Below are 12,331 nucleotides of genomic sequence, written 5' to 3'. Positions count from 1 at the left end.
TGTAGTAGTATAATTTTTCTTCACGGTGGAAAGTTTTCTGCTTGCAAAATAAATAGGATGATCCAAGTTTCCTTCACCTGGTTGCATTAATATAGCTCCTAAGGCAATTCCAGATGCATCAATATGGACATGGAATTTCTTATTCCAGTCAAGGTAGACCAAGATGGGTGCACTTGCAAGTTTCTCCTTCAAAGTATCAAATGCAACATCACATTCAGTAGACCACACAAATCGTTCAGATTTCTTAAGAAGCTTCTCAAGCGGTGCTATGATTAAAGCATAATTTCTTATAAATCTGTGATAATAACTAGTGTGTCCCAAAGTGGAACGCAACTTTCTGACAATAGTGGGTGGTGACATATTCAGTATTACCGCAACCTTGGCAGGGTCCACACATACACCTTCTTTGCAAACGATATGCCCCAATAATGTTCTAAAAGGCACAACAAAAATAAATTTCTTCAGGTTCAAATATATTTGAAGTTGTCTACATCTATTAAACATAACTCTCAACAAGCTAGGATGTTTCTTGAGTAGGCTATAAATGGTCCAATCATCCATATAAAATTCAGTAAACTTAAGTATATATTCACAGAAGGCAACAATAACAATGAGTGAGAAAACAACAGGGACATTAGAGGAACACTCATTAGAGGAACCTTTTGACTTCTTCTATGCAAGAGTCAACTTATTTAATAAAATTTACAACAAAGTTAGTACCATTGAAGATGGGATACTCGCGTACCTCAGTACCTATCTGGAGGACACATCAAATAATGACACAATGTGGGGAATGAGGTTCATTAGATCCTTGTTGCCAATCTTCCATCGCAACATTAGATCCAACTTCAATACTTTGAATACTCTGCCAACTGATAGATCCAACTAAAGTGGGGCTAATATAATACTCTCACCTCTCAACGGTCAATTGATATAATTGGTCTAGTAAATTAGATGGCTCAACATTGTCAACTGGTTCAGTAAATCTAAGGCCTTGATAAGGATTAAGAGGTCGTATAAATCGCATGCCATCTGCTTCAAAGGTCATCATTTCCCGCTTCAAATTAATCACTGCATAATTTTCAAAAGCCCAGTCGATGCCCAATAAAGCTGGATATGGATCTTTATCCCCAATAATATCACTAAATTCAAAATATGCATATGTTTTGACACCGACAATATCAACTTCAACATACTCTATTCTTCCAATAGGAAGAATACAATATTTATTTTCCATTTGCATCTGAATAGGGGAAAAGACAAAATTACTTGACATCTAAGCCTAAGTCCAACATGGAGTCCTTAATTCGAAAACATACAATATGAGAGTCTATTTGTAACTCCCCTCCAATTTGCTTCTTGTTCCGTTGTACTCCCCTGGAATGTCACTCAGGTAAATTCACGAAAATTGGTTCTTCAAAAAACACATCATCCTTAACAATAGTCTTTAACCTTTTCCTCAACTGACCAATGAGTTGTTCATCATTCATAGTTTGTAGAAATAACTTAAACCAATCCATTATTGGTTGGAAGGGTTCTACAAAAATTTTCTCATCACAGACCTTTAGTTGTTGTTGTTGTTCACTACAAGATCCTTGCAAATAAATCAATTGACTGAAAAGTTTAGCTGCGTCTCTCTAGTATTCCTTGTGCTGATTTGGATCATAAGACTTCTTTGGATATGCAGATCTTATTACAACTGGTTGATCAAGATTTCCAACATCAACTCCAGTCTTCTTTCCTCCTCTCGTAACAACATTGATATTGGGCTGCATTGTAGGACTAGGATCCCAAGGCTTTGCACAAACCAAATTAGCTCCTTTAGCCTGGTTGCTCTCCTCACATCGAGAAATAAGTTTAGGAAAATATTTAGTTGCATGGGTATTCACTTGACAATATGAACACCAAGTTTTTTGTGGCATTATAGTTATAACACCTAATCAGGCCTCTCCCTCCCGTCCCTCCTCCCCTGTGAGCTCCACCTCCTCATACTCGAGGAGTCTCATTGATGCGAAAGGCTAAATAGTCAAGGAGGTTAGCTAAAGCATCCAAGGACTGACATGATCCGTATGATGGTTGGGTGATCCACACAACTCACAAAACAAATTATTGGGAACATTGGAGTACTTCTGCAGAATTGGACACAGGCGAGGTAAATGACCAAAAATTCAACAAATCTCACAATAATCATTCCTAGACATACCTTGAGCATTTGGAAATGAATGGAAGTGTATGGCCCAGAAAAGGAATAGAAAATAAAATTTGTTCAACTGCAGGGGATTGTGGTGGAGGAGGTCCCATAAGGACACTGGACGGTCCTGGTCTCCTCAGTCGTGGGCATAATATGACATGATGTCCTTCAACCTGACAATGAGTACACCAAATATGAGGTCTCACGGGATGTAAACGTGCAAGATATTTTAATATGTTTTTCAAGGTAGCAATATGATTATGAAGGCCCACAATAACATGATCTATTGAAAAACCACTAGTTCTATAGTATTGCAGATAGCTAGCCATAACTTCTATCTGCATCACTTGTTCCAAAGCATTTTGAAGTGTATCAATATTTGCTTGAGACAAGGGAATATGATTCATTGATAACAGGGCCTTAATGAAGCAATCTCTTTGATGATGAAAATCAATGGGGTAAGACAATTTGCTGATAACATCTTTAAACCCTGCATACATTGCCACGCAGATTCTCCCTCCCGCTAGCAAATATCCAACAATTCTGCCAATCCTTGTTGATTTGACTGAGGTAACTTAAATTCCTGAATAAACTCTTGTTTGACTAGATCCATACCGGCATTGGGGTTAGCATCGATCCATTTGATAAACCACTGCAATGCTCTATCCCACAACATAGTTTAAAATTAAATAAGCTTAGTTGTGTCAGGGGTTTGACGAGCTCTCTAGACAGCTTCACATAAATTCCAGTGTTGTTCGACATCTTCACCCCCCCTTCCCGAGAATTATGGGTATCTAGTAAGTGAGCTAGTTGTGACTCCATCCATAGTAAATTGACTTGAGGAAACAAGTATAAATCCTTGGGAACCCGGTTGAGAACAACTAGCTAAAATTGGATGATCAATACCACTAAAACTACCTTTACCCCTATATTGACTATGCACTAGATAGAATTTAATAATATTATGTACCTTAGAAAAAAGAAGATCGGGACTTTGATATGGCACCAGGGGAAGGTTAGGGAGAGGAGGAGTTGTGTTGCTATGTTGTGGGGTTATATATTCCGGTATTGAATCATCCTCAAAGAAAAGTCGTCTCATAGCAAAGTGTAGATCATCATCTGCCTGTGTATGCTCATATGATAACATAATCGGTTGGACACTTGGCTCAGGCATCTAAAATCCTTCTGATTACGTGTATTTCAGTAGCCACTTCGAAAACCTCCACTTATTTTTTTAAAAGAAACGATTAGACTGATATATTCCTTCTTCGCTGAAATGCCTCAATTCAAATTACAAAATGGGAGGAGAGGCTCAGCTTTTGCCTCATCCAGTATCCATATAGCTGTCCTCTTAAAGATTTTGTTGATTTTACATTTTTTTCTTCTTGCAGAATTTTCAATCTGTCCTAATTTAAAAATACAAACAAACTGCTTCAGAAGTACACAGTAATACATTATTATTGGGCAGATAGGGGATGGGATCCCAACCTTCTTCTCCATCTCTTATATATTTTCCGAGAGGGAGAAGAACTGCTATATTGGCTTTAGCATCTGCTTCTTTGATGTTTGGAAAACCTCCACTTTACTCCCACTAGAAGCTCCTATTTTTCCAGAAAAAGAACATTCTTCCTCATTTTCTTTCCACAACTCCAGAGCCTCCATTTCCTTATTATGCACCGCCAAAATTCTTACATTGTCTCCTATGTGTTGAGAAATCTAGGGCATAGTTATTATGTGATTTATCTTCTATTAGTAACTGCTTGTGAGTGCTTTTTAATTCTTCAGATTAGGATCTTCTTTTAATTAATTTATTAGTTATCTTATTCATCAAAAAATTACCAATGCATATACCATAAAGAGACAAGAGACAGAAAACATAGGCTATTAGCCAGGGCCAAAACCTTTCACTCTTTGAGAGGAAAACCCAAACAAATTCTTCTTCTTATAGAGGTTCCAATTAACGAATACTAAGACCAAAGCCCTTGAACTTTTAGACCTATCCAAGGCCAAGACACCAAGATTCCTATCTTGCCCTCTTTAATCAATGATGGTCAACTGCCTGCTCCTTCCTTCTGCTCCAACTTCCTTTTAGTTCTAGGCTTTCTTTCCTTTGTTTCAGGCTTGCACCATTTCGACCGTAAATCAAAATCCTTGCACGTGTAGATGACAGTCCTTAATCTCCTTTGCTTGAGGTGGACGATACTTTTTTGACAACTCGGACTTCCTTATGACTTTAATTTGGTTGCCTCTGAAACTCAAAATTGCTGCAACAAATGGCTATTTCTTCTTTACACAAGTGACAACTACAATACCCAAAAGTAGCCCCAAGAATTCCTTCTCCCTTCGCTAATCCTTAGGCTCTTTCTTGATCACCTTGGCACTATTTTTATGTAACTCACATTTCAGACTTGATCACCGAAAAATCCCAGTGTCTAAATGAAATTCAGATGGGCCTATTTATAGTGGTTTGCCTATAATATAAGAAGACATGAATAAGGTGAGCCAACATGACTATTTGGAGGATTTAATTAATTCATTTGAAGCCGAATTGTAAAGGGATGCTTTGTGATTGTCTTGGAGGGCTACTTGACATTTCTATTGACTCATACATAGGTGTAATATGCCCAAGAAGGGTCCTTCATACATGACATAGACTCAAATTGACTTTTATGACTAGATGACAAATCCTAAAGGCTCACAATGGGAGCCATTACTAAAATAAAATTCCTTGCTCATGAAACCCATGAGACAAGCACTACAATAATAATTTTATTTTCCTTCTTTTCCTTAATTAAATAAAATCACAATTACACATGTCATTATGAATACCGAACCTAGTTGCATTTCAACACTTTGCGCCACAATTCCCTTCTTCTAACCCTAACTTCCAGCAACTTCCTTTCTCGCCAATCGCAAGTTATTTTTTCCCTCTAAAATGCTCTGAAATATCTCGCCTTCTACAAATATTCTTGATTCATTATAATAACTTCTTCATTCTCTCGCATATGATCGACATTCCTCTCCCCTAATCCATTCCCCCAGTACTAAAAATTTAAGCTACCATTTGACCTTGTGGAAATACCAACAAGCTGTTGTCAACCATTAGTACTTTAATCCAAAGAGGGATCTCTTTTAGTAGTCATCCCCATAGCCCAAACTTGAATATGTCCTTTTCACGAGAGAAGTATTGGTGATTCTCTATCGTAAATTCAATGATGTTGCTCTCAAGAGTCACATCAACCCAAAAGTTGACAACTCTCATTAGATCTGTATCCAACTGATGAAGATTAGAGATATTAGTTGCAGTCCAAGTTCTACACAACCTTGGTCATGTCACAACACTTGAATTATGTTGAAGTCGAGTCAACCAATTCTCTAATTCCTCTAGAAAATTGCACCAGAAGATCTCGTATTAAGCACAAGCAGGCTCATCATACAAAACCTCCTCTCAAATCCAATCTTGATCCTTCTGTCTCAATTCTGTTTGCTGCAAAGTAAAGTGATCAAATTTCTCATGGAATCATTCTTGGATCTCCCGGTCAATATACCTTGGTTGCATGATTTAGATCTCCTAAGAAACTCGAGGTCTTGACAACAGAATAATTTGTTGGTGGAAAAGTTTAAATGAAGAATGACCCAAGGTTCGTCCTAGGGTTCCAACAAAGGTTTCCACATAGTTTAGCACTTAGTCAACATTTTCAGTCCCTTGGATGAAAGGAGTGTCTCACCTGAGGTGAGATAGAACCATAGAAAGGTGGAAGGGGATTTAGAATTAGATATTATGCAATCTACACAACCATCCATACATTCATTCACGACAAGATAAATTATACATTTAAAAGAGAATAACAACATGTAGAAAATTTTAAAAGGGGGTGTGAAATGCATAAACATATGATAAAACTCCCATTCTCCTTTTATTATTAAATTTTAGAGCCCAATCACAACAACATTCCCTCAATACAACTTACAACACATTATGGACTTGTGCACAGATATTAAAGCTCCAAACAAGTATCAAACATAGATCATTACATAAACAGATATGCCTGCAACCAGTCTTTCTTTCGCACAACTCAGATTTCTAATAGAACTTCCAAGATTATTACAAAAGCTTTGCATTGCCTTCTAAACTTTTTTCTTACTTCTTTGCATCTTCTTTTATAACCCATGTTCGCTTGATCTGGTCTTCGATCCTTTGCTCACTTGATCCACGGTTTTCCAAAACCTTGACCCATTACCTTGGTTTCCTATTGACTCAATCAAAATTGGTTCCAACTTCTATGGTGCACACCCTTAATTTTTGCTACGCAAGTCCCAAAAAAATTTATTCTACTTCTGCTTTGATTTTCCAGTGCTCTTCTTCCAACAAATTTATCCAAAATTTCCTCCACAACTTCTATTCCTTAAAAAAAAAAGGACCCAACATGAAATGATTAATAAACCAAAAAGTATATAACATTTAATTATGCATTACTTATCTTTAATTCCTTCATCTCAACCATTTTATGTCAAGTAGGGAAGAATCAACTTATTTTATCGAAATCACGGAGTGCTCTTGTGAACCTTTCTAGAATAAATTTTCAATGTTGTTTCCAAATTTCCCATTTTCTCACTTTTAGGATATTATTCTCATTTTCCTATTTAAGAAGGATTGTCACCTTGAATCTGTTATCACAAAATCGTGTACTAAGGGCTGCTACTTAGCAAGATCTCATGTAACTATTTCAAACCAGGCTTTAGACTAAGGCTTAGCCTCCCTAGTCAGAGAGGGCTCTCTCACAGATTTTTGATATGCTTTAATAACAAGAAAAGATGGCTAACTCTTCAAACAGTATATGAAAATAAAGCTGGTTGGACACATATCAAATTGGTCTTCATTGGGCTATGGAGTCTCACACATTTAGTAAACAAAAGCACAGTCATTTCATGGAAGTCAAGGCTCTTTGCATCAGATGTTCAAACATACTTTACATAAACCACAGCTTGCCAAGCATACAGGAAGTCAGAGCATTAAACATGAATTCTGAGTGATTATGCTGTAACAAGGCTGTCAAAGAACATTAAGAGAATAAACCACCATCACATTTGAACAATATAATCCATTGAGAATCTTGAGAAGAAACAACAGCTGTTTTACTATTACTGTAATAAGTCTTTTACCTTGGCCCAAATAAAACTCTGTTTTTTATAAAATCTCCAACCCTTTCTTCATCCAACATTGATCCATATATAGGCAAACAAGCTTAACCACCTCGAGCTTCCTCCTCCAGCATGAGGGGAGCCTCGAAGGTGGCTATTGACTATCCCTATCTAGTGCATAACTAATTTATTAATTACAAACATGCTGAGCTGTAATTACACAAAATCCTAATCAAACTAAAACACTAATTCCATTCTCCTCGTATGCTTGATTCTTCTTGGATCCTTGACAGTTGTCCTCCTTCAGTTAGGCTGAGATGGCTGAGCTAAAGATGCAAGGAACGCTGACTTTGGATACCTGCTAGCGCTGATGGCTCATTTATCATCAGAATCAAAACACCTATTTTTAAGGTCCCTGTCTCCTACCATCCTTCGAAAATTCAGCAACATGTCCCAGCTCTTTTAATAACCCCAAGTATGGAATGCTGCCATGTTTCTGATGTGCTGTAAGTGGTATTGATATACAGGTGTTTCTCTTCCTCAACTCCCGCTCACAGTATCACAATAGCTGCTGTGCGTTTAAAATCACCACCTACAGCAGTTTCGTAGCGCGCTACGAAACTGCTGTGTGATTTTTAAAAAACACAGTCTACCTCTAAACTCCTCACAAAATTGAATAGCTACTGTTGCCATTCTTCAGTTTCATTTCCTGAAAAAGGAGCACCAGATTTGTCTTGTCTTGACATCTGAACGAAATACTAAATAATCCACATTGGCCTTTCGCTCAAATTTCTGGTCTTCACTTATATCTATGAAATCAATCTGTTGGTGTTTCACTTTTTACTTTACTTTCCTTTGCAATTAGCACAGCAGAAGATGAGGGAATGAAAGCAAAAGCAATGTTTGACAATAATTGGAAGCTCCACATCAATGATCATTTTTCCATGGAATGGCAATTCCACCTACCAAACAAAATCCTCACTGTTTTTGACCACCTTGTCAATTACTTTTGGATGTGTTAAAAATCTGATGATTTCCTTCCAAGGTCTGAATTTGAACTATAAATGATGCTATTGGAGGTTGCTCCTTCAACCGCTTTGAAGGTTCTGGAAAACATTGTACATATGATAACCTACTTCCTTCTATTGAAATGTGCCAATTCCACATCCTTATCTTGAAAAGATCAGACATCCTGTAGGAAATATAAGAAACCAGATTTTCTATTCTCCAATACCTTGATTGAATCTTCGGCCTCCTCGACCTTTAGACTTCCCAATGTTGGTGCATGCATCAACAGCTGCAAAAGCATCCAGCTTGCAGACACTCTGTTCAACAGCCACATGACAATCAACCATACACACACCCTGAGTAATTGCTACAGTGTCTTTCACATTGCAAGCGCTCTCATCAACTGTCAATGGAAACCCAATATTGACTTTCCTTTCTTCAACAGCCTCAATGAACTCAGCCTTGTAGGCACTCTCATTACCAGTTACTGGGCATCAACCTTAGAAACACTCTCATCAATTGCCATGGGTTCTTCAACCATGCCCAGGCTTTCATCTTTTAAACCAGGTTCATCATTATGGCAGAAATTATCATTGACAGCCATAGTCGCATTAACACTGCGAAATCCTTCAACTGAGAAAAACGCATCAATCATTTGGTTCACTGTCGGTAGTGTTACAAGGTGAGTCAGAAACAATGCCATCTTTTAGAACCTCAGCGCCATTACAAACTTCAATCTCATGTTTGCCATGCCCCAAAGCATGCTTATGAGAAGCAAACGCTTCCTTATATCCCCAGTGATTTTTTTTAGAAGTTTCATTCGATACTGTTATAGAATCCTTTACAAGAGCTATCCCCTGCGCTACTTTACAGAATGCATCAGTTTCTGGAATTAAGATAAGGTGTCTGTCAGCTGGTGCTTGAAGATGCATTTCTGAAACATGACTCGCATTGCTAGTTTCTTGTCTACCAATTTCACTTTCACAATTCCAACAATTTCATGCCCTGGCATCAATGGATACTCTGAATCATCATGTTCATTCCGGGTCCATACAACATCGGCGTAACAAACTCCACCATGAATTATCTTTAATGAGATATCATCAAGGCCTGGAACCCTTCGGATAAATTGGTAAGGCGACCAAACACCTGATGGATCTCGAGCTGCCCAAAATGCGGGAAAGTTGTGGCAACACGTTGCTTTACATTATCATCAAGGATATCACTATTAAGCAATCCATCCAAATCTGTCTTTGACAGCGCATATTCCCTACAGAGAACATCTGTCACAAGATTTTCGGGAGTTTCAGTTCCTTTAACAGAAATAACCACACACGGCAAATGGCGCAACACCACAGCAAAATATGCAGCTTCCCGTTTCGCTTGATAGACACGTCCTTTTCGCAGGGTGTCAGGAGGTAGATTAACAAATTTCGGATATGCCTCAGCACGACCCCGCCACCAACTGTCACCTTGTAATACAGGTCTCCTGTTACGGCTCCAAGGGGTCAAAACGCCTTGCCGATATAGCCATGCACATGGAAATATAATTGGATTAACATTCCATAAGAACATTTCTGGTGTATGCATTTTATCAAACAGTAGGCATGCGTTCTCCAAAGACGCCACATCTCCTTGAATTTCAACATTAGGATCCATCATATTCTCATATTGATTTGAAACCCGGTAGCATTATGTACATTTCACCTGTATGTATAGATGATTTTTGCATCAGACTTGAGCATGCGAACACCAAATGCTTCCATCACCAATAAGACAATTTCATAGCATCATCTCTGTTCTTTCCATATACGACCTGTGACCCTCAGTTTCCTCTGAATAATCAAACCATCATGACTGTCCCGGACTTTCTTATGGCTGTCGCAAATGCTTCTTGGTATTCCTTGCCAACACAACTTTCGTCCATTTTCCCCCACGCAAAATTTTTTTGCTTCATTATCATCACCAATAAAGCGCAAAAAGGCCATATACACAGGGGCCATTCCAAGCTGGAATGTTTCAAAGTGCAAACAGATTTGTTGACCAAAACAGTTGAATACCGTCAGCATCCATGTTACATTATCCACCTCCTGAGGATTAGGTTTTACATATCAACGATTGAAGGTGCAGCCATTGTGCATGTCCACCTTGTGATCATTTCTCAAGTGAGTCACAAGCGCTGGCATGTACCCAGTAACTGAGCATTCAGAACCCGCGTAAGGGCAACTGTAAGGCCTGAACATGCATTGTTGTTCATGCTTGAGTTTGCTATAATATGTGAATATGTCGTGACAACCAAGCTTTCGATGTCTGCAAGGAAGTTCCAGAGATTCTGCAACCTTTTCAAAAGCCATACATCTTATATTCCCCAGTTCATGTCTGCAAGTGGGGCAACGGTTATGCACTCTCAACTTGCAGAAGTATTTTCATGAGAAGATGAAACAAAATGCTCAGGTCAGTAAGGGACATAGTAAGAAGAATCAAAGTGACATTCATTTGGACCCATTTAATCGTTTTGTTCAGAGCCACTTTCGGGATATGTATATGACAGGACAGAGGCTCGGAGTTCTGAATTAGTTGAGGATGGCATGGGGAATAACATACAAGAATAAAAACTGCTTACATATCCGTTGCTTTGCCTCTAGCAGATACAATCACAATACCGTTTGCATCATTGTGCTGGTGGAATGATCTTGACTAATACGACCCCATTTTCCGCCAAAGAAAAACAAATGTCAATCAGGTGTCTATGTTCTCTGTCGATGGAAGAACTAATACACGAACAGCTAGTATCGTTTACCCAATCTTTAACATTTCAAAAACTCATCACTGACACGTACATGATCCCACAACCATGTAAACCTTGATATCTTCAATCTTATCTGAAAGATCTGACATTAGACCTTTAAGCAGATCAACCTCATCCACAGCAGTTGTAGCCCGTGTACAAAAGGCATGATAGGATTTGGACCTCCACTGAAAACTTGAACAAATCCCAATTTCGTAGCATGCTACGAAATCACCTAAACAGGCAGCGCTGCGAAACTGCTAAAAAAGAATTCATGCGCTGCGAAAACACCCTGTCTTTAAGCTAGGCTAAAAAATTTTTTGACAATAGAATTTTCAGTGATAACAGTGGCTCCACTTGGGATAGTGTGCCCTTGTGGTACGCTAAGAACATGCAGCTCCAGTGCCTTATCCATTTGTGACAAACATAACTTTGCTTGACAAGCATAACTGTAGGAGAAAGAAAACTACATCTACTGAAAAAAGAAATGCTCAGTTAACCTTGAGCTTATTTGCATTTACCTCTACCTACCTACCCTATCAGCTGCAAGCTCCACTTGTAGCTCAAGCAACATGATATTTCCAATGTAGCCAATCATTTATCTTATCTGACATTTGAGTCCTTTGGCTGCGCTTGAAACAAAAATAAATCAGATACTGAAGTAACCGAGGCAGCATGAGGTGTAACTGTTCTTCAACATGAAAATATAACTGGAAGCCGCCTGAACAGTAAATCTTTTCCATGTATTCAGCGATAGGGTCAAAAAACACATGGTTAGTTTGCTGATTCTCAAAACTTTCTGTATCTTTAGGCAACTTATCTTCAGCCACACCAAATTTATCTGAATGATGCTCACAAACAATGTAATTTTCCTCACTACTATGATCATTATATGAAGTAAGCTGTTGCAAGGAATTACAAAATTGAGCAAGCTTTTCCTCTGCCTGAGGGTCATAGAAAATTTCCTCCAATATTTCTTCTTGCTGGGTGCAATCAATTTCATCTTCATCATGATCTGAAGCCGGACCAATCTGCTGCATCTCTACATCAATATCAAAGGATGAAACATGGGTTTCACAACTAAACTCCTGCTGATCTTCATGCTGTGTTTCATGGGATGTTATATCTTCTCCTTGGTGCTGGAATGCATTGTTATGAAGAGCCTCTAAAATTTCTTCATCCATAAATTCATCATCACCATA

The 12,331-nt window shown here is 38.4% G+C and overlaps 1 pseudogene; it reads right to left on the bottom strand.

Annotated features, from left to right (window-relative positions):
- Window positions 1–10,131: 10,131 nt before the first annotated feature.
- On the bottom strand, window positions 10,132–10,758 carry LOC149142803 (E3 ubiquitin-protein ligase SINAT2 pseudogene; annotated as a pseudogene).
- Between the last annotated feature and the right edge of the window lie 1,573 nt (window positions 10,759–12,331).

This window comes from Pinus tabuliformis, chromosome X (genome assembly GCF_031772625.1).
Source record: "Pinus tabuliformis cultivar Carrire ecotype Pingquan chromosome X, CPIR1, whole genome shotgun sequence".
Taxonomy (NCBI): domain Eukaryota; kingdom Viridiplantae; phylum Streptophyta; class Pinopsida; order Pinales; family Pinaceae; genus Pinus; species Pinus tabuliformis.
Note: the sequence above shows the minus strand (reverse complement) of the source record. Positions and strands in the feature narration are given on the sequence as shown.